The sequence below is a fragment of the Gordionus sp. m RMFG-2023 genome, chromosome 4 (genome assembly GCF_954871325.1).
Source record: "Gordionus sp. m RMFG-2023 chromosome 4, tfGorSpeb1-WG-v2, whole genome shotgun sequence".
Lineage (NCBI taxonomy): Eukaryota > Metazoa > Nematomorpha > Gordioida > Chordodea > Parachordodidae > Gordionus > Gordionus sp. m RMFG-2023.
In genome coordinates, this window is record NC_088778.1 from 2,202,367 (window position 1) to 2,226,915 (window position 24,549).

Consider the following 24,549-nt stretch of genomic DNA (forward strand, 5'->3'; position numbering starts at 1 on the left):
CTCTCTATAACAAAATTCTTGTCATTATATACATTTTTTATAATATCGTATTTACATATAAACAAAATACATATGTCCTTTACAATTTCATTTTACTTTTTCTTATCACCGACCTTTTAAAGTAAAAAATACAATATTCAATTTTAGACCTTTTAAACAAAAATTATAATATTCAATTTTAATTATATTTAACATTTCCTCTTCTTTTTAAATTTCTTCCTTCGAAAGCTAGAGTGTTCTTTCCTATCATCGAGAGTATAGACCATCTGATTATCGTTAGTTGAATTGATTATCGAACATTATGAAACATCGTTGTTTGAAATCATTGTTGAAACGTCGTTAGTTGAACATTGCTTGTTGATTTGCTGTTTGTATTGATCATCCCATTTCTCTTTCAAAATTTTATACAAATATTTTTTACAAAATTTTATTTATTTATAACAATTAATCATTTTCTATGTCGTAGGTCATATTCTCGCTTTTGAACTTGACTTTGAATTTTAGAATTTTGAACTTGAACTTGTTCACACTTGTTCACTTCTTCCCCCTCTAAAAATTTTTTCATTTGTTTGTAGTAGAAATTTGATATTTTGTTCGTTGTTTAGCCTGAGTCATATCTTTTTCATTGATTTGTTCTTATCCTGTTATCATTATCATCTAATCATTCGCTTGAACATCATCTTCACACAGTTCATCTCGTCATTTTATCAATGTTTGTAAATAATAAAATAATTTTGGAATAATGATAATGGAATAAATAATTTATCAGAATCAATCATAAGAATAAGAATCATGGAATATAGAATAATAGAATATTTGAAATTGTTTCATTTTATATTATAATTTTTTATTTATTACTTAATTATTTTTATTTTTAAATTTTACTCCTTTATTTTTCAATTTAAACACTTTTTTTATATCATAATTTCTCTTTAACTTGTTCTTTATAACAAAATTTCTCTTTCTCCTTCCATTTTCAACATACGATCTCCATATCGTACTCCTAATCTCTCTTTCAACATCACGATATTTAATAACCTTTGTTGTATTGTAATTTTCTTTTCCAAAGTTTTTTTAAATTTTTTATTAATTATAAAATTTTTTATTTTATTAATATCTTCAATTATTATTTCATCATTGTTTTTAATAACTATTATTTCTTTAATTGTTATCAAATGATTTATTTCTTCTAATTTATAATAATTTATTTCTTCTAATTTATAATAATTTATTTCTTTTTTACATTTGGTATTAATTTACATAATCCAATTTTATTCAAGTATTTATTATTATGATATTTGTAATTATAATTTTCATGCTTTTTACTGTAATATTTTGAGTTTTGTCTTCATATCTCACTTTTATTTTAACGATTCCTAGCACCTCTATTCTTCTCCCATCATAGCCAGTCAGATTCGTATCCGATTTATTCAAGACTTTGATTCCTATCTTTCTAGCAATATTAATCGGCAATATAGAAAATCGTGACCCGGTGTTGATCTGCATGTCTACCGGTATATCGTTAAGGTATATCGTAACTTTGTAATCATCATTTGCCTTGTCATCATCATCCATTCTATTTACATCAAATCTGTTCTTGTATGAGTGATTATTGTTTTGATTATTGTTTTGATTATTATTGTATCTAGGTATGTATCTCGATTCGTTCTGATGTCTATAATATCTATAATTATTTTCATTATATTTGTAATTATCATTATTATTATATCTATAGTTATCGTAGTTATAATTATTGTTAAATCTTGTAAAATTATTATACGGTCCTGATCCATTATACCCCCTATCATTATCATAAACTCTAGGATTATAATTGTTTCTATATCTTGGTTCATAATTATTTGTATGTCTCGAATCTTCATAATTATCGTATCTCGGTTTCCACTGATATCTGTGTACGTGCGACTTCATCCCTTTATCGTGCTCATCGTATTTCATCATCCTTAAATTTTTTACTAAATAATCTTCTAATTAATCTATTAATTTTGTTTTATCAATATTGTCTTATTTTAAATATTTCAACATATTTTATTATATTTTTATTCAATTTTATATTTTAATCATCTCTTACGTTTTTTTTAGAATAATATTAAAATCATTTTCCATAATCCTCTTTCGTCTAGCTTCACCATGTTTCAGTATAATTTGTTGATAAACACACGGAAGGCAGGTATTAAAAAAAGTAGAAAAAGATTAAATTATTTTGTTAACTCTTTTTTGATTTTTAAATTTAATTTTATTATATCTCTCTATATACATTTTTTATAATATCGTATTTACATATAAACAAAATATCGTATTTACATATAAACAAAATACATATGTCATTTACAATTTCATTTTACTTTTTCTTATCACCGACCTTTTAAAGTAAAAAATACAATATTCAATTTTAGACCTTTTAAACAAAAATTATAATATTCAATTTTAATTATATTGAACAAATAGTAACGCTTTATCCATTCTAATTTCCTTTACTTCTATCGGTTTAAATAAGTCCCATTTAGTTTTAATATTACGATTAAACATTCTTTTAGAAGGTGCCACTCCTGTTGTATTATTTGGTGTATTTCTGTAATTGAATAAAAATTTGTCGAGTGAAGTGTCTAAATCAATCTTAATATTTCTTTTCATATGTGCCTTAAACGCGGATGTTAGTATATGTCTTATGTCGTAAACATTGCAAAATTTTTCAAAATCTTTACTCGTGAAATTAGTACCAATATCCGTAACTAAAGTATCAGGTATACAAAATAGCGAAATAGTTATATAAATTTTTTTTAACGTAATCTCAGTTGTAATATTCTTAACAGGAACTATAATTGGAAATTTACTGTAGGCATCGACTATTTAACCAATTTTTTGTGAAAAATGGACTCGCATAATCTATGTGCATCCTTTCAAATGGTTTAGTCGCCGAGACCCATGGATTTTGTATTTTCTTTATTTTCGTGATAAATATTACAATCATCACAACTTTTAACTTCCATCTCTATGTCATTATTCATACCAGACCACCACATAAAATCTTTGGCTAAGGATTTGATTTTACCTGCTCCCAAATGACTTTCATGTAATGTCTGCAGTACATTTTTTTTAAAACTTGATGGAATAATAATTTTGTTGTTTTTGAAAAAACAATCTTTAATAAGGCTGAGTTCTAATTCCATATTTTCATATGTTTTATTTTTTATAGGCTCATTATTCCTTATGTCATTTATAACTTGAGATAATTCTAAATATTAGTAAGTTTCATACATATTTTATTAAAATTAATGGGTGTATCGGCAAAGTTATTTTCAATTTCAATATTTTCAATAACATCTCACTAATTTCTTGTGGTAATTTTGAAAGGCATTCAGGAACAACATTGTATTTACCTGCTTTATACTTTATGTTGAAGTCGTAACCTCCAAAGATATATTACACTTTTGTAACCTTATGGACATGGTACTATTGTCCTTGGTAAATATATTGACTAGTGGTTTATGGTTCGTGATGATAGTAAATTTAGTCCCAATCAAATATTTATTAAATCTTTTAATTGCGAACATTATGGCAAGAGCCTCTTGGTATAATTTATTTCAGATTTTGCTAAGGTTCAAGACGCAAAAGCTATAGGTTTTTCTTTGCTATCTTTCTCTGTGCGAAATAATACAGCCCTTAATCCAGATTGATGCATCAGTGGCAATCCCATAGGTAATTCCAGATTAAAATATGTCAATACTGGCTGGAGACTATTCAACTTCTTTAAATCATTAACTTCTAGAATGTTCTAAGTTCCATTCCCATCTTTCTTTGTTGACCATTTTTTTTTATAACGGATCAGCAATATCATTATTCAAAAATTTCTATAATAACCAGCTATACCCAGAAATGTTGATAATTCAGCAACTGATTTTGGCTCTGACATGTTAATTACTGCTTCAATTTTATCATGGTTAGCATGAATCCCCTGGTTGTCTATATCGTGACCTAGGAACTTAACTTTGTTTTTAAAAAATAAGCTTTTGGCGAAGTTAGGTACTAAACCGTGCTATAATATTCTCTCAAACACCTTTTTGATGTTGTTTAAATGTGCTTCATCATTACTTCCAGTTATTAATAAGTCATCAATATAAAATATAACATCTTTCATATCACCGAAAACCTGATCTATGATTTGTTGGAATATAGCAGATGAAGTTTTTAACCCAAAAGGAAGTCTGGTAAATTGGTAATATCCTTATGTGTGGATATAGTCAAAAAATTTTTGCTATTTTTATCCATCGGAACTTGTAGAAAAGCATTTTTGAATGATTTTGGTAAATTTTTTTCCTTCCGAAAGGTGGGCTATAAGATCCTTTATACGTGGAAATGGGTATCTGAAGTCTTGCTGGGTTTAGAGTGTCTTTAAAATCAGCGCAAAGCCTGATGCTCCCATCATCTTTGTATACGGCAGTTATCGGACTCGCTCATCGCCCATCTTTTACCGAATCATTAATTTTTTCATGTATCCATCTATTCAGTTCTTCGCCCACAAGATCAAACTTTGAATAAGTTGTACGTCTTGATGGTATTATTTTAGGTTGGGCGTCTCATACTTTGTTAATTGGTTCGCTGATCAATTTGGATTCACAATCTTTAATTAGTTTATTGATTTTGTCTTTATAATGGGTGTCGATATTTCCTATGAATTTATTTAAAATATTTTTTAAAGGCATTGATCCAGATTCTTCCTAACAACGCGTTTCTTGACTCTACAACTACTGCTAGTAAATATTTAGTGATTCCTTCATAATTTACTTTGACTTGAGTTGTCCCGATGACCTTAATCAAGTTTCCTTTGTACGCTGTAGGTCGCAATTTGGATTTCTTCATCTCTCTTATGCCAATTTTTTTAGCCATATTATGAGGTATAATGGTATACTTTGATCCAGTGTCGACTTGCATAGTTGTAGTAACATTATTTAATTTCAAAGTGTAGTCATAAATACACTGTCATAACATATGTCTGTATTTTCAGCCAGGTTGTTGACATTAAAATCATTCTTATTATTGTCTTTGGCAGTGTCGACTTTATTTTCCCCAACTTCCTCAATGTTCATGTTACAATTATTGTTATCGTAGAAATTTTAATTATCATACTGGATTTGTTTTCTTTGATTAAAATCCTTCCACTGATTACGATCGTCGTATTAGATTTGTTTTCTTTGATTATCATTATTATGCCACCTGTTGTTTCCTTCATAATTATTTGAATGGTTATTATAAGATAGGTAATTTTAGAATCTGTCTCCTCTGATTATAATTAAACCAGGCGTTGTTCCTACCATAGTTGTTGTTATAAAATTGATAATTATTATTATGAAAGTTTCTATTGCTATTGTTATACCGATAATTGTAATTTTTATAGTTTCTATACTGATTATTTCAGTTATTACTATTATGATTGTTATTGTTTCTAACGTTACTAAAATTCCTATTCCTGTTGTCGTTAACATTACTAAAATTGTTTACCATAATTCCTATTACTACTGTCAAAATTTTGTGTCGAATAATAATTAGGTCTATCATAGTTACTATTAATCTCATTCATATTAGTGTTATTTTGGATATCTAAATTCTTATCATTATTTCTATTATTGTCATTATTTTTATTAAATTTTTTATCCCTACTAAAAACATAATTAACATTGTCATTTTCTGAGTTAATGTTAATACTATCTAATCTTTCTCCTATTTCAATCATTTCGTCTAATGTATAGTTAATATTTTTATTTAATTTATTTTTTATATTGTCATTTAAACTAGATGTTCTCAATTTTTCTTTTATGCGATCATCATTAATAAAATTACATTGTCTACTCAACTTAGAAAGTCTAAAAAACCAATCCATGAAACATTCCTTAACGCCTTGTGATGCAAGATTAAATTTGTTAGTTAATATCCAAATATATTGACTAGGTTATAAGGTATTTTAATTTTTTAACTACAACTCTATAATCTTAGATAAATACCTTAGTACATAATGACTTGATTTTATTGCATGTTATCAGATAAATTTCTCATCAATGTTTTAATTTTTACTGAGTCGGATAAAATTGTTTGAGAAAAATAATCATCAAGTGTCCCCAAGTAAGTGTCAGTCAAACACCCCTCCAGTTTTGGGAACATACTAATTTATCCATATTGCAAATTTTTATTGTAAAACTTTATTTAAATTAGCATAAAGTTAAATATTGTATAAAGTCATATGATTATGTATTCAATTTTTTTTTTGACTTTGTGTGTGTCCTTTATATCGAATAATTTTTATAATTTATTACATAATTCAAATTTTTTTATATTTTTATCGGCATATGCACAAAATATATGAGATTGTTTTATATATCATTGTGCGTGAGTAACCATACCGAGTGGTGCACCATGTTATATAACGATAATTCTGGATTAGGTACTAAAAATTCATTATATTAATAAAACGTATTTTTTATTATATTATCTAACTAATAATAATACTAACTTACAATGAAGTATATATATATATATTACAATAACAATTTAAAAGTTACAGGCTAAAATTATCGTAACATATTAAATAGGTTATGTTCAAATAATAGCAATTAAAGTTATATAAAATATCAATACAAATTTAAATATATATAAATAAATCAATCTCAATTAACAGAATGACTACACAATTTAACATAAAAAATGGCGACCTACACGACAGATCCTATATCACATAATCTAATAAATAGTTGAATTTTATACGATTAAATACCTTTTAATAAAATAATTTTTATGCATAAGTTAATATTTGCATTTATATGATTATTAGCTGGTAGATCATCAAGATTGACAAAGAATTAGAATTTTCTCCTTAATTTGATGATGGATGAATCAAATCCTCTATTGGTGGAAAAATGAAAAAATTAGCCTATATGAGGTGTGAAATCAGAAATTTACCTATATTTTGATGAAAGTTCAAAATTTATTACTTTCAATAAACAAATAATTGGCAAATGTGTGAATACTCATTTTTCCTTATTTTTATTATATTTATAATTCTGGGGAGTCGTTAAAATTAAAAACCATGCTTTATGAATTATCACTTTTATGAAATATCATAGCTCGGTAAATCAATGGAATTGTTATCATGGAAGCAGATTTTGGTTCTGAACTTATTAAGAATGTGTATTATACTGGCTTCAAAGAAATAGTGAGAAAGATGAAAACCATGGCGTCCAGATGTAAAAAATTTGTTAAAAGAATTAAAAAATTCAATTATTTCTTCTATTATAATAAAATTCATATAACTCACAAATAATATTTATTTTTTATTCCATATTTTTCAGAATATATTTGACCTTTTCTCTAATTTTTTTTAGAAATCTTGGTAAGAATGAACATGGATAATCTATTCCTCTCATTTGACTATATTGATTAAAGAAAAGATTCTTTCAATATGTTCTAGCGAGAATATATTAATTATATACACAATTAAATAAAAATTTATTGAAGAATTTTGTTGGGGGCATAGTTAAATCGAAAATAAGATATGCAAAACTCATCTAGCAAGAATGTATTTTTTTAAATTATAAATTACAAATAGTTATAAATTAAAACTTAGTTTAAAAGATTTTTTTATCGAGCACAAAAATTAGAATTATTTAAATATATACTTCATTAACATATTTTATCAAAAATAGAGGAAAATTTTAGAATAACCACTCATCTAAATAAATTTAAATTTTTGAATCACATCTCGTTAAGAGAGGAAAATTTCTAATTCATTCATAATTAAAATAGAAGTAAAATTTATTTTTCATCCATCATTGAATAAAGGAGCAAATTCTGATTCCCCGTCAATTTTGTGAAGGGCTATCAGCCAGTATTATAATAATAGGACAGTTTATTGTCTAAATTGATTTATTTTAAAATTAAAATGAATGTAATATTATATATATCTAGGTTATAGTTTCTTTAAAATTAAGGTTCATCTCTGATTATGCATAATTAAAGCTCGCCAATTTAAATTAAAAAGGATTTCAAAGTAAAACAATGTTGTGGCGAATAAGAGGCTAAATAAATTGTATATTACATCTATTACTACTATAACCGTTGTATTTAAAATCAAAATGCGATTCCAAAATATGTTAATTAATATGATCGGCACCAGGAATACTACATTTTGAAAAATTAGGAAACTGAAGGTGGTTAGATTTATTCCGTAACTGTTGGACACCTCATCTATTGGCGGAGATAACTGATCAAAGATACTGGCGTTTCCACGTGTCGTTCTTTTATTCTCCTCTTGAGTTGGGAATGAGAAATTGGTGCTATTAATGATTGTTTTTTGAGTAGGAGATGATTTGCCGATGTAAGGTACTATAATTAATAATTATAGGTAATAGACTATTTAGATGATAATATAAATAGTAGCGTAAATTTGGGTTTATTAAACAAATTATTAAATACAATAAAATACAAATACCAGGTTAATTTTATGATTTCTATCTACTTCTTTGCATAAAATTTTTTCAAAAAAAAGAAACATGCATAGTTAATGTATTATTCAAATACCATTTTGAATATTAAAATGGATTTCCTATTTCCGGTTATTTTGAATCAAGAAAAATATTTTTAAAGTGAAAATATGAGCAAATTTTTATTTATTTATTTTAAGTAATCCAATATAAGAGTATCTTAGAAAGTAGTATACTGGCTTTAAGTTTTCCATGTAATTTGAGTATAATTATTCTACAGTTTACAGATTCAATTTCTATTTTTTATTAACTCTTATTAAAATAATATATTTTTGATATCTATATATATATATCCTTATTTTTAACTAAACAACCATTTTATTTAAAAAATGAAACTTTCTTTATTAGATAATATAATAAAAATATTATACCTGAAATCGTAGTTAAAGTTGGAGGCTCAATTTTAATGTCGATTAAATTGTTATTATTCATTTCAATGTCTTTTTGCAGTGGTTCCCTATTTTTTGATGAGTGTAAAAACCTTATTAAGGAATGAATACTAGATTCATTAATTGGTCTCATATTATGAGTCTGATAATTATTTGCGAATTGCATTGGTATGTTGCTAATCTTATATTTTGATTTTATCTTTTTGCTCATCATGTGAATGTACGCGTAACACATAGCCGACAAAGGTATAAACTTTGTAATCACTTCTCTAATAATTTGATATATGATCCACATTGTAGAGGACTTTGCCTCAAATACATTATAAACTGCTAAAAAAAAGGTAGTCAACGGTAAGTCTTCTATTGAGTCTTTTTTAAACCAAAGATCACCTATTTCAGAGTAATTCTCTTTTGTGAATGTCGTTCTGACCTCTATGCTGTTATTTTTAAAGTCCGGAACGCCACAAAGTTTTCCTTTCAATATCTTGTACCGAAAGACTACAGGGGTAAACATAATTATAGAATATATTATAATGATTATTATGGTGGATTTAAGGTAATTTGGTTTGAAGAATTTGAGATATTCTCTATGTTCAGCCATAGAGTAACTATACCAGCAAATCAATACCGATAGCGAAAAAGTGATATTTATGAGCGACTGTGTCAAAGGTTGGTAATAATTTGATCTGTAGTTATTCCACCTGTATCCCAACCATATCTGCTTACGGAGAGAGGAATGGCTTCCGTTTTCCCAAAAATAATTTAGCAAAGGATCTGAGGTGAGGACCATCATTATACACAGATTAAAGGCAAAATAAAAGGCATATAAAATATTGATCCCTATCATATCAGTAAAATTAGATGACATATTGTCAGAATGAGTGGTGTGTGAAAAGCAAAAAAGAATATTGAACATAATACGTCTAAATCGATTCGTTATTGAATGATCAATACTAGGGTTTGAATCGAAAGGTACCACTGTTCTATTCTGCATCATCTTGTGAATCCTTAATTGTAAAGATATTAGAATAATCTAGCATTGAATATTTGTTTAGTTTAGTTGTATTAATACAAAATTTTTACCTGTTGAGCAAGATAACTATTTTTATTATAAATAACTTTGCCTTACAATTATAGGATTCAAATAAATTATGCTAGATTTTCGAGGACAACTACCTTATTAAATATACCAGAATTCTTATTCGATAAAATATATTAAATATTACAATATCTTATAGTTTTATAATATATTAACAACATTATCATGATGAATTCGACATTAAATATCACCATAAAAAAATTTAATTCTCTCATCATTATATCTTAACTTAAAATAATATCCTAGGATCCCAGAAAGGTTCTGCAATACTTTCTTTATTAAAATCGTAAATTTAGTGAAATTGATTCTATATAATTGTGAATACTTCTGAGTATAATTAAGCCAGAAATATTTTAACAATATTAAATTATTAAACTTATAATACTTTCTACGCCAAAAATCTGATTATAAACATGGAAGTGACCATGTGATCCAATTGGATTTTTTAAAATAGAAATAACTGGTGAAGGATACTGTGGTTATCCTGCAGGTGGGGAGACAAACGTTAATAACCTTTTCATCTATAAGGCTAATTGTTTCAAATTTGGTCGAAAGATGTATTTCTCTATACATACTATCTACCATATTAGTAACGGGAGTTCCATATTCATGTAATATTCAAAAACAATTTTTGGCTATTTAAACAACTTTTATCTAAGTATTTTTTGCCTTGAGAATGAAAAATATACTTCTTCATAATTTATTGAATTTACATGCCATATAACCTAATACATGGTGGATTGTCTTTAATCCGAAGTTCTAACTCATCTCGAATGTGTACTATAGCTATTTAAGCTAAGTCACTACCTGGGGGCTAAACGTCATGGAATATAATTGAAAATAATAAAAAAGAAATAAAAAACATATAAAATAAGGTTTGGAATTATGTTGTGAGGCAAAAGATATAATCACAGTAAAAAAAAGGGAGAAAAATCGAATATCTCGAAAGGGAACATTCAAGTTGCAGTCGGAAGTAGGAATGATCCATTTTCTAGGTGCCAATATTGTGAAGAATGTAAATAAAATGTATTAATTATAACAATAAAAATTTTAAAAAAAATATTGTGCTTCGTGTGTTAAATTCGATATTCGCAAATCTTAACCCTGAAGGGTCTTCCATCCATCCCAAGGTCATCATTGGTAACCAATAAAAAGAAGGAACCCGGAGCGTATATAAACCGTTATAAATATATGAACAATAACCGTAACCGAACCGATATAATTATAAAAAAAGGTTAAACCGGTTTAAACCGGTTCAGTTTTTATATTTTAGCAATGCACGTAATTTAATCATCCAGAATTATATAAACTTGCTCTTATAGTACTGGCGGTTCCCGCAAAACAAGTTTCTTTGGAAAGGGCCTTTACGGGGCTAAAATATGTGTCATCGTCACAACGAAATCTTATATTAGAAAAAATATTACTTATACGTTCAAATAATATATTTAAAAATGAGTTATTTTGAATTTTATATAATTTTTTTAATATATAATTCATAGATTCTTATAATAAAAATAAATTAAACGATGGCGTTGCTTCAATAAAAAAAAATTTCTAACCCTAATGAACCTTTATAAATCTTTATAATTAGCTGAACCGAACCGAACTTTTAAAAATTTTTTCTTAAGAACCGTAACCAAAACGAAAACCGTAACTGAACCGTTATAAGTAATGGTTCTGGTCCCTGGTAAAAAGCATATTACTTAACCCTAAGTAGCGCTTACAGGATAAAAGGTAGAACCTATTTAAAGACGAGTATCAAATGTACGATAAAAATATCTCATTTTTTCACCATTATTGACCATTACATTAAATTAAAAATTTATTAAAATACTACATGTTATTTAAATCACAAAACCTATTTAAATATATATATATAGTTATATTATATTATGCAATTGTGATCTTTAATAAAAATAAATGATAAATTTTTTTTTTTGGTATATATGTTCCTTAATTATTTTTTTTTTAATATCTAGGAAACTTTTACTTGCATAATAGATATACAAAAGCGATCGAATTTCCAATATATCCTAGAATTAGTATTGCTGGGTATATCCTAAGAAAAATAAGATTTTCCAGGGTAGAAATACTCATCAGTGATTCAATATGATAGCAACCTCTATCAGTTATATCTACAATAATATTCATTAAAGAATATATTTGAATAGCTAAATTAATGTTTAAAATGGAGTTTTTTTTATTGGTTTAGTTATTTTTAAAGCTAGTTGTTGCTTTCATTTAAATCAAATTTTTTTATCCAATTACGCTTCTAGTTATATAAACATTATAAAAATTTTATTGCAAGTCATTTATATAAGCCAAAGATTTAATTAACCCCCAGCCCCATACCACCTACTTTTCTGTCAATTTCTATTTTTAATAATTTAAATTAATTTTCCGATAATAAATCTGATAATTAAATTTTTCAGCTCGTGATTAGGCTTTATTAAATACTTTTTTTTTTTAGCTATAATGAATTGATAAATAACTCATTATATGATTTTATTCCAATTTTTTGATTGATATTTATACAAATCATTTTAAATTAATTATGGTATTTGTTGAAAACCGATATAAAAAAAAATAAAAAAATTTATGAAAAACAAAGAACTAAATATAAATCGATATATATATATATACCTAGTGTTGTTAAACGGCTTGTTTTGAGCAGATTTTTAAAAACGGCTAATTCAATATTTCACCCATTAAAATATTACGCAAGCATGCAGATTTTGCTCACAAATGGAACAGAGGTCTAGACATATATTATCGAAATCTCGAGACATAGGCAATTTTTTTCTGGCTTAAAATATTGTGTTAGCGCTGTTTAACAACCCTATATATATATACCCATCTACTCATTCAATAATGTAGTTAAAGTTTGGCAGGCATATATAATCATATTATATAACCCATTTATAAAGAGAGATAAAATTTCAGAATATAGCCATATCTCCAGATGGGCTACATGAAAATTTGTCATTTTTTTATAGCAATATTTTTAGCCAAGTTTTAATATTCATGTCATGAGCTTACTGAAATATTAATGCCAATTTTGGAACAGATTCCTATTAAATTCAGAGTTGGATAGCAATGATCGGAATGATAAAAATTTGCCAATCTTATCTTAGGTTATTTTTTTTATATTTTGTTTAGTATCCATTATAATATATTATTTAAAATTATTAACCATATTTTGATATTTTCAAAATGGATTTTGAGCGCAAGAAGCCTTTCGGAAATAATATTTAATAAAACTATTTTTTTTATCCATTGATTGAAATAAATAATTTAGGAAAAATTATTAAAGATAAAAAATGAATTATACTTTATGCATTAAACTCAATTTAAACAATAATTCTGTGTACAAGAGGCAAAATAAATCGTTGACCATATGTATCTTTACGACGGTCGACCCCTCGGAAACATATGTTTGCAAAAGTAATGCCAATTTTGATAATCACATCATCAGCTGTGAGGTTGCATTTTAAATACTTGTGAACGTTACTCTTATTATAATAAACGATTATGGTCCAGCTCAAGGAATTTATTTTTAATCACATGACCTTTCACATTTGACAAGTTAACCATAATTTTTTTATATATCTTAACACTAACCCATACTCAAAGCATTAATTAGACCTAATCTCATATCTCTCTAACCTTTTAACTTTAATTATATTTCATTCAAAAAAAATTCTTTGAGTTGCAGTTCACCTTGAGTTGGGTTATATCTTTAAAAACTGAAAGTACGCTTCAACAAAGTCTCTTTTTAAGATACATAGTTAATTTAAAAATAAAATTTAAGCCATTTTAATATTCCTCATATCCGAGTAAGGGCAGGTTTATAGGTTTCTCTTCCATAAAGGTGCATAGGTTTGTAATCGTCCATAGTATGTTGTTTAACATTCCCTTAACCAATTCAGTTTTTATTAATTCTCATCATGACTCCAATCATTTATATTAGAAATTCTTACTCTCAATTCCTTTCTTGTTTTTCCTCTTTCTCAGAGATACCCCACACATCCATCTTGTCTACCCATTTCTCTGCAACTAACACACCTACTCCAGTTATACCATAGAAAATAATTTTCTATTTGTTTTTCCAGCTATTCTTGCACCATTGCCTTTATATCTGCATTTTTATAAGATACCTTAACTCACCTCATGTGCAGCGCATCTACCTTTACCTCTCTTCCCGTCATTCCCCTGCATTCCATATCGTACCCTATCACTACCAGACCCTTTTGACCGCAAAGTGTCAGTTTCAAATTATGGTTTTACCGGGTCCCCAACTTTCTTTCTTTTCGCTAAAGACGAATGAGACAACCAAGGGGATACTTTGTAACCTGCTGACCATATTTGTAATATGAATTCAAGAATTGAAACTAAATAATATAAAATATTAAAAATTATATTTAATTACTTTCTTTCTCTTGAAATAAATATATTTAAATGTTAAAATGTCAACAAGTTTTGAAATTTATTTTTGTTTTCACAATACATGGTTATATAATATTATATTAAAAAAATCTTCAGCATTTATTGAGATATGAGCCTTTAGATGTTGATAGATAACTATAAAATACACTTGAAAATAAAAATACGTTACTGGCTTTCGAAGTCACCGAGGATATAGTATGAGGAGAAATTATATATGTCAGTCAACACATAAATGATTTACCAAACTATGTCCAAAATTAAATATATGCTTTTCCTATCGCTTATCCTTATTAACCTTTATATCATCTTTCTAATCCATGACTCCCTGATCGAGGCATAATCTCAGGAAAAAAATGAACCCTAAAAATTAGATCACTGATTAACGGACATTTCAAAATTGGATAACTGACTAAATATATCAAATTAAATACAGGTACATTTACATAATGCTAAACGTTGACTGTATAATTTAATTAATTCTTATAATCACAAAGATAAAATATTTCTAATAATTGCATAAATAATATAAACAATATTCAAATTAAATTATAATTAATATTATTATTATTAAAATTCATATATTATTACAATTACCATGATCTGAATATTTGAGAATTTTTTTTTTCCAAATTTTTATTTGATTATAATATTATGTAAAAAAATTTACTAAACTAAGCTAAACAAATTTTAAAACATTATTACAAAACAAGAGCATTGCACAGTTTTATAAGAATGTATCATGATACTTTTTGTATCACAACATTGAATTGTAGATTAAATAATTGAAAAATCATTATTTAAAAAAAATAATAATAAAACTAATCATAACGACATAGGGGGGTGGGTGTTGTTATCGTTCATTACATTATGAATGCACGCCAATCTGAATTAAAAAGGATTTCTAGGTAAAACAATGTTGTAGCATATAGGAGGCATAGTGAATCGTATACAATTGTTATTTTTAGCAGAGTCGATCCTTCCATGGCGACTAGAGAATCCCAGAATAAATTTATTATTATCATTGGAAGCATGAATGCGATGTTTTGAAAGACTAGGAGACTCGTGGTGGTTAAATTTATTTGATACTTGTTCAGCATAATTATTGGCCCAGGTTGGGAATGATGAGAAATACTCATATAAGTTTGCGTTTTTCTAATCTCCTCACGGGTCGGGAAGGTAAAATTGGTGCTAGTAATGGCGGTTTTTCGAGTAGGAAATGATTTTCCGACATGAGCTAATATAATTAATAAGCAATTATATAGATTACTAATGTTATTTAATTATACCCTGTCAAGGCTTATTAACTTTTTTTAAACAATTACATATTGAAATACAATTATTTAAAGGTTTTTTTATTGAACGGTTATGTATTAACCCCAGAGGAGAGATATCGTGCAGACCGGGGGGGGGGGAGTTAAAGCCTTACCACATTTTTTTTATCATTTAAAATGGGTAAAGAATTGTTTAATTAGATATTTTGTCATAAATGTTTTTAAAAAATATTCTATTTTAAGGCAGAGTTAATGAGCTCATATAGTCTTTTCAAATTTCTAGTTGCAAGAAAGTATTAGGTATCATTTTATTTTAAGATTAATAATTATAGATCATCGGAGAACAAATGTAAGTTTCAATGATGTTGAAAACGCTAGTAAAATGAAATATTTAACATTATTTTTTAGAAATGGGCTTTATAAATTTTTTTTTGTGAAGAATGCATGACCAAAATTAAGCTATTAAAATTTACGGGGCGGAAGTGTTAAATCCTATTACTATACTTCTGGTATTTAGGAAGAGTTAACAGCCTTGTTTGTAAGTCTTAATAATAAAATTCTAAATAACTTTAACATCTTTTGTCCGTATTTTATCCTGAAAATCTATTTCCTTAACGCGGGGTTATAAAATTCAAAACTCCTAACTTTTTTGTTTTAAAATTTGTAGCCATTATATAAATTCTGGAAATAATTAAAAAGAGCAATGAATTATATTAATTGATATGAAAAAGAGCATTATAAACGAAGTTATAACCTAACCAAATTAAATTTTGGAGAGGTATAATTTCCGTGAGACATAAAAGTTTACTGAGGGAAAAGGCGTGAGTGAATAAATTTTAAATTTCGAGTCTTGAGAATCGTTACAATCTTTTCTAAAAATATAACAGGGATTGATAGGGAAGGAGAGAGTTTTTTTTTTAAAGAAATTTAAGCATATTTTCTTCCAACATCTTTATCAATAGCAATTTTATTCCCCATCCAAATTATTTTATTAGGTTAAAGATATGGCAGTTAGCAGAAAGGCTTTTAGAAAAAAATGATATTTAGTGTTGGTTTTTTTAGGGTTGCTTTTTTTTCAGGGGTTTTGATTTAAAATAAATTTAACAAATTATACACGTTTCTCACCCAACTTCCATAAGATAAGTGCGGAATTATATTAGTTTTAGGTAAACTTAGAATAGGTTAAAAAAATATATTGCTGCATTGCTCTTACACACATAATTTTGGTTTATTTGTAACACCACTTTTTGATATAATTTGTATAATTTTATAAATGTAAATTACATTCGCCCAACTATAAATACTTACTCATTTATTAGATTCTAATAATTCAAAGAAGTACCATATAAATATTATATACCTGAGATTGCAGTACACGAAGATAAAGTTAGGGTCGGTTTGCCAGAAGATTTTGATGTATTTTTTATCCCTTCCACGTTGTTCATTTCAATGTCTTGATTCAGGGCCAATCGTTTGTTTGTAGATTGAAAAGTGTTCATAATTTCTAAGTCATTCCAGGATTGTGATCTAATATTTGAGATAGGTCTCCTATTCTGCGCTTGACGTAAATTTTTGGAGCGTAATGGTGTGCCATTGATACTATTCTTAGATTTTATTCTTTTAACGAGCACATAAATATATGCGTAACACATAGCAAACAAGGGAATGAATTTGGTGAATATTTCTCTAACGATTTGATATATAATCCACATTATAGCTGATTTTGTTTCGAATATATTATAAACCGCCAAATAAAATGTCTTAGACGACATGTCTATTACAAAGTTATTATCATATATTCTACGATTAAGCTCTCTTTTGCCTATTGCAATATAATTACTTCCTATAAAAGATATATCTCTTTTCACCTTAACGCCTATATCTTTCAAGCCTTTATCATCACAAAATGTTCCTTCCATTATCTTGTACCAAAAGGTCACAGGGGCAAACATAATCAAAGAAATTACTATGGTGATTATAATGATGTATTTAACAAATCTAGGCTTGAAGAATTTGAGATAATCTTTGTGCGCAACCACTGAGTAGCTATGCCAGCACATAAATACAGATATAATAAAACTTATGTTTATGACCATCTCAATCAGGGGGTTATAATAATTGGCTTCATAGTTGTTCCAGCTGAATCCAAACCAAATTTTCCTGCGGAGAGTTGAACGGCTTCCGCTTTTCAAATAATAATTTATGAGGGGACTAGAGGTAAGTATCATTATTATCAGCTGATTAAAGCAAAAATAACTGGCATATAAAATATTGATTCCTACCGTGTCGGATAAATTGGAGAATCCATTGTCTCTCTCCGAAGATGAATACGTCATGTAGGAAAAGCAAAAGGAAATATGGTTTAAGATACTTGAGAATCGATTTATTATTCCATGATTCATGCGCGCATTAGGGTTTAAAGGTAGTGCCATTTTCTTCGGTATCATCTTGTAAATACTTAAATTTCAAAGATATACAAATTAAATTATATAAATTGTATTTAGGTTTGGCTTATTATAATAAAATAAATATGATTGCTTGTTGCGATTACCTATAATATTTATCAAGACTGATCTCTACTGATATACACTTAAATGACTGAACCCCGAGTACAGGTAGTTAATGTATGCCATCTAATTATTGAGACTTCCTATATGAAGAAAAAATCATCGTTAAATTTGATAATAAATTTTTAAAGTTATTATTATACCCTGCAATTGTAATTCAAATATAAATAGCTTAATTCTAGGGTCAACGCAATTGATCTTTCAGATGAAGTTTCTAAAAATCTCAGTTTGATTTCACAAGGGCAAATCTTAATATCATACAATTTAGGAAATTATGTGGAACCTACCAAAACACGAGTTAAAAAATTAACTCCTTACTGTAACTATCTTTTCTTAAGTGTACACGTTAGGCCGATTCACGAAATCAACTAATTTGCATTATTTTGATCAATAGTATTTTAAAAAATCTGAAATCTATAGGATACACATTTTGATCCTCCAGAAAATCAGATGTTTAAATTTTTTTAAATACATGCTAAATAAATTAAAAAATACTGTAAATAGTGCTTCTAAGTTTTAAAAAAATTTATTATTTTTTTCCTATCATTTTATTTCCACGCTAATACGCAAATTGTGGAAGATATTAATCCGGCAATATTGAGCGATTATGCCAATTGGTTAATCTAATATGTTCCACTATTTTTTACAGGCTACTAATAACAAAATAACAAATTTTTATTAAATACCTATATTGTTTAAAATATAAAGGAAATCTAATACTCTTCCGTGCTTTGGTTGCATCAGAAATTCCCTGGCATCTGGCATGTGGCTATTAAAATTTTATTTTCAAGCCGGGGATTAACCCCCCGAGATTAAAATAACTCGTCTTAGCTCAATTCTTAGTTTTGATCTAATACTCATATTTAAAAAGATAATAAAGATATTATTTGTATATCAATGATGAGAATTTTTAAGGAACATATAAAATAATGTTTTTATTTAATTTCTTTTTATTATTAGCATCTGGGTCAGAAGAGAGAAAATACAGGATTGTTCAGAAATCCTATATTAAATTTTGAATAGAAAAAAAAATTCCATATATTAAATCTTTTTATTTTTTCAAATCAGTTCTTTTCAGGCCTGCCCCTGGTGGGCCATAAAATCTCAAAATCTAAAAAAATGCGGTTAGCGGCGCTTTTATGCTATTTTACAAAATCCTGGCATTGCCGCCTCTTACCGTATTATATAGATATCACGTTCAAGCAAAGACGAAAATAACGCGAAAATTAGGATATATAGCTTTTACTTGCATAATAGAATCATAATAGCAATCGAATTTCCTATGTAACCGAGAATTAGTACTGCCGGGTATACCCTAAGATATACAATTTTTTCCAAAGCAGAAACCCTCATCAACGATTCAGCGTGATAGCAACCTCTTTTGGTTATAACCGCGATCTCGTTCAAGGTAACCATTAATATTTGTAATTAGGGAGTTATAAAAAATTTGAAGATAAAAATCGAGAAATTAATGGTTTAATTAATTTAATAGCAGCCGATTGTTTTTATTTAATCAACCTTGCATGAAGAATGATATTTTTGACAAATTAGGACATAGAATATAAAAATTATATTTTAATTTTAAATTAACAATTAATTATACGCCACCCGTTTTTCGCCCACTTTGCATTTTTATTTAGAATTAAAAATTAATTAACTTAATTAACTTAATTAAGTAAGCAGTTCATTTTTATTAAAAATAAATCTGATAATTCTATTTGATATATATATTAACTTGGTAATTTTTTAAAGGCAATATTATAAAATGATAAAGTAGTTGTAGGGATATTTTACAAATAATCAATGAGGGTGTACCGCTGTAGGTTTCGAAAATTTTTAAGACTGTTATTTTCATCGGGTATATAGTTATTTATTGTATTGATGATAAAAGTATTCGATAAACCTTCATTTTTTTTTAATAGGCGAAGCCAATTTTTATAAGGAGTTCTGGGGAGCAGCTTACTCTTACCATTTTTAAAGGACCTGTTTTACCGGGTCTTTCATTCGAATCATTGTTTATATATCTTATTTTTTGCGCAATGACTGTACTCGAGCAATTATGAATATATAGCCCGATTTATTTTGTAATTAATTAAAAAAAATGACAGATATTATGGCCATATTAGTCGGAAATTTATAGAATAGGTATTTTAAACATTATGGGAGACTAAAAAGGTTCGTGTTTGCATCATTATTGTCATAAATTTAAAGTGAGGGAAAATTATAAATCAGTTAGCCAATCTCTCGCCTGCAACATAAATTTTTTTTTAAACTAACTAACGATAATAACTTTAAAATGCTATGATTAATTATGTAAAATGTTGCTATCTACCCTAGGTGAATGGTTAAACAAATATTTAATACATATATATTTATTATTTTTTGTTGAACAAAATAGCTTAGATGACATGAAGTATTCATGCCTATAAACTAATGTATGAAACAAGGGACAGAGAATGCAGTAAAAAGTGACGGTCAACAGTCCGGGCCTAATAGATGGAGGCTCGAACCCGAGCGGGACTAATCGATTATTATTGTATTCAATCTAGTCCATTATTTTTGGCACGTATTGTTGAAATGTTTTAAATGCTTTAATTTATGAAATCTAGTAATTTTTATTAGAGATATAGACGATATATTTGAAAATTTAAAACGCATTCTTCCATGTTTCTCGGCCCACAAGGCCCTTTTTTTCAATTAGAAATTTCTTCAACATCCCTAAAATCTTTTACGCCCTACAATCGAGGGTGCATCTAGTAAGATTCAAAACCAAAAAAGGAGTAATTTTTAGTGACTGCTTAAATATCAAGTTTACATTGCTTCGCATCAGGCCACACTTCCTTCCAAACATGGCGGACTTGGTAAAATCCACACTGTCGATCTCAATATGTGCGTTCATTGCTAGCCACCTTCAGGCACATTGACCAACATCTGTCTACGATCCTTTTTTGAATACAGTTACGATGTAGTGGGTTAAATCCGTCACAAACAACAATATTTCCCATCTCTTTAAAACAGAAGGATTGGGGTCTATCACTTGTGAAAAACTCCGTTGACCTTATTTCGAGTCATTCACCTTTGGCTAGGTCCACATTCATTGAACTTATCAAGGATCGGGGATATGAATTTTTATTGGACAATCACGAGCTCAACTATGGATTCCTTTTCATTACCATATAAATGCAGCAAATGTCATACTGATCATGACAATATGGCGCTTTATCCTTTACATTGCAATCGTAATTCCGGTCGGCAAACCCGGTACTCAGGTGCAATCAAATCATATCTCTTGCACTTAGGTCAACTGATTTTCCTACCTTGGAGCATTCTGGTCCATTTCCCGATGGTAGGCGTTTATGGAGTTACACGAATTCCAAGATCACAACAAGTTCCTAATATGGGATTTTTCTTATTTGGACACAAACTCCCCTTTCAATTTTAACAAGGAACAGAGCTCATATTTTACAAATACAGCGCTGATTCTTCTAATTACATATTCATACCAATCATCTGCTCCATGGTGATTTGGCCAAAAAGTTTTTTAAAGACGTTGGCCGCCTAATCAGGAAAAATTCTGAAAAACCTCGAGAAAAGCATTTAATTAATAGTGAGCACAAATTTTGCATTTGCACTACGTTTTTTTAACGCATCTTTGTTTAAATTGAAAGCAGTACGTTTTTTTTCTTTGTTTAAAATTGAATCGTGACTTTATTTTTATTAAACAATATGGATTTCTTTAGTTTACAAGACGAGAAGGATGACCTCTAAAATATTTATGGAACGTATGTTTATTTTATCAATTCGATCTCTCTTGATGATTAGAGAAAGAGGATTTTGAATAATTGTGCCGGTTTAGCTTTTATTTATTTTGTATTTTACATTATCATATTATTTATGCTCAATATTGTCATTTTGTTATTATGATTTTTTTAAAATCTAATTCGTAATCGTTTACTAACTATTTACTTCAATTATTATAATTATATTATTACTTCGCTATTATATTTATAAAAATAAATTTTATTTGATATTTCTTCAAATGGAGATAGAAAAGTGTATTCTTAATTATTAAATATTTTTAAAAATATCTTTATACATCCAAATAATCATACCTTAAAATCTTAATTTTATTATTTGATGTTTATTTATTTTTTTAAATTTAATTTTTTAACATAATATTTTTAATTAATGAAGTAAAAAATTATTAATTAATATAATAATACTTAATTTAAGAAATTATAAGAGAAGTATTGTTTCTCTTGCTTCTATGAAGGCTTCGTTACGTAAACTTAATGCACATAAATTCTCTTGATAAAAAAGGAACATGTACGAAGACATTAAAAAAATCTTTCATGTTATTATGTTGATGATAACTTCAACTCACTTACACCACATCTATATGCTTGCTTTTATGAAGGCTTCGTTACGTTAACTTAATGCACATAGATTCTCTTGATAAAAAAGGAACATGTACAAAGACATTAAAAAAATCTTTCATGTTGTTATGTTGGTGATAATTTCAACTCATTACACCACATCTATATACTTGCTTCTATGAAGGCTTCGTTACGTTAACTTAATGCACATAGATTCCCTTGATAAAAAAGGAATATGTACAAAGCCACTAAAAAATCTTTCATGTTGTTGGATGATAATTTCAAATCTCTTACACACCCTCTATAGGAGCGATATTATATTTTTTGCCTCTTAATTTCTAACAACAAGGTGATAATGAGCAAGCCTTCGATTACCTTAACATGCGAAGGCCTGAGTTAAGGTTGAAACTTGTAAGCATTTATATTAAAATTTATTATTATATTAAATTAATCAAATAGTTTTAAAGAATATTTGCTACATATTAATCAGATCAATACGATATTAAATTTCATAATTTCCGCCATTTAAAATTTTTTTTTTGAATTACGTCTTCGGCTCAAATTTTTAAAAGTGAAATCTCATGTTCTGATAGCTTTGATGCTGGGGCCCGCTTTCTTAATATTTGGCCATTTTATATTTTGCCTCTTTGAATGGTTTCTAATGGGAATTAGAAGAAAAATATTACGAGAAGCAAATTAGTTATAAATGAATTTATCTTGTGATTTTTCAAATGATTGACAAATATAATTGAAATCTATTTTTCGAAATATATCAGTCCAACTCGGGTATTCAATTAGCTCCTTTTTCATTTCCCAAAATTATACTATATTGAATGGAGTTAGATCAAACAAAGACTCAAATCACGTTATATTTACCTAATTCAATAAAATTTCTTAAATAAATATATTATTTTTTTTTTAAATTTAAAAAAAAAAACGTCAAAAAACAAATATTATAAAAAATTTTTTTTTTTTAAATTTAAATCTTTAAAAAATAAAATTCGCGATCGACAGGATTCGAACCTGTGCGGGAGAACCCAACTGATTTCTAGTCAGTCGCCTTAACCACTCGGCCACGATCGCTTGTATAATTTTATATAATAAACCTTATTTATTTATAATGATCACTATCGAATTTTCTTTCTAGAAAGGAGGATGTCCCTCACACATTCTTAAAGGTATATTACAAAAATTTAAAATAAAATTTTTGAGAGCTCCTGGAACGAAAAGTCATTGACTTCCGGTTATACATATTATAAGAATTTTTGTCAAATGGATTAATTTTTTTTCCTACTCATCAATCCACTCCGGAATATTTTTAAAATTCGACCTGGTGAATACAAAAATTCACTGATTCTGTATTTTAGCGTATTCTTTAACGAGTATTATCATTTAATAAGCATATTATACATTTTATCCTTTTCGTTTCTAAACAAATATTTACTATATTACAAATTCTTACCATAAAAAAATTAGTTTAAATAATATTTCGAGAATATAATATATTTTATATGTGATAATTTTAAATTGTATTTAAAAAAAATGCATGGTAAAGCAGATATTTTTAGAATATAATATATTATGTATTGCGATTATAAAAATAAAACTAATATTTATAGAAATAGAAGGAAATAATATTTTGGGAATATACTTTATTATGTATTGCGAATATATATTTATAAAAATGGAAGAAAATAATATTTTGAGAATATAATATGTTGCATTTACTATTTATAAAATAAAAATAAATAGCTAAATATATGCATGTATCTAAATAGTATTCTGAGAATATATTCTATTTCAATGAAAAACTTATATTTTATTATAAAATTATATTTAAATCGATGCCTTG

General features: G+C 27.2%; 1 non-coding gene across 1 annotated transcript; it reads right to left on the reverse strand.

The window, feature by feature from the left end:
- Window positions 1-23,699: 23,699 nt before the first annotated feature.
- Window positions 23,700-23,780, reverse strand: Trnas-aga (transfer RNA serine (anticodon AGA)). Its single transcript has one exon. It is a non-coding gene; the product is annotated as a tRNA-Ser (tRNA).
- Window positions 23,781-24,549: the final 769 nt, after the last annotated feature.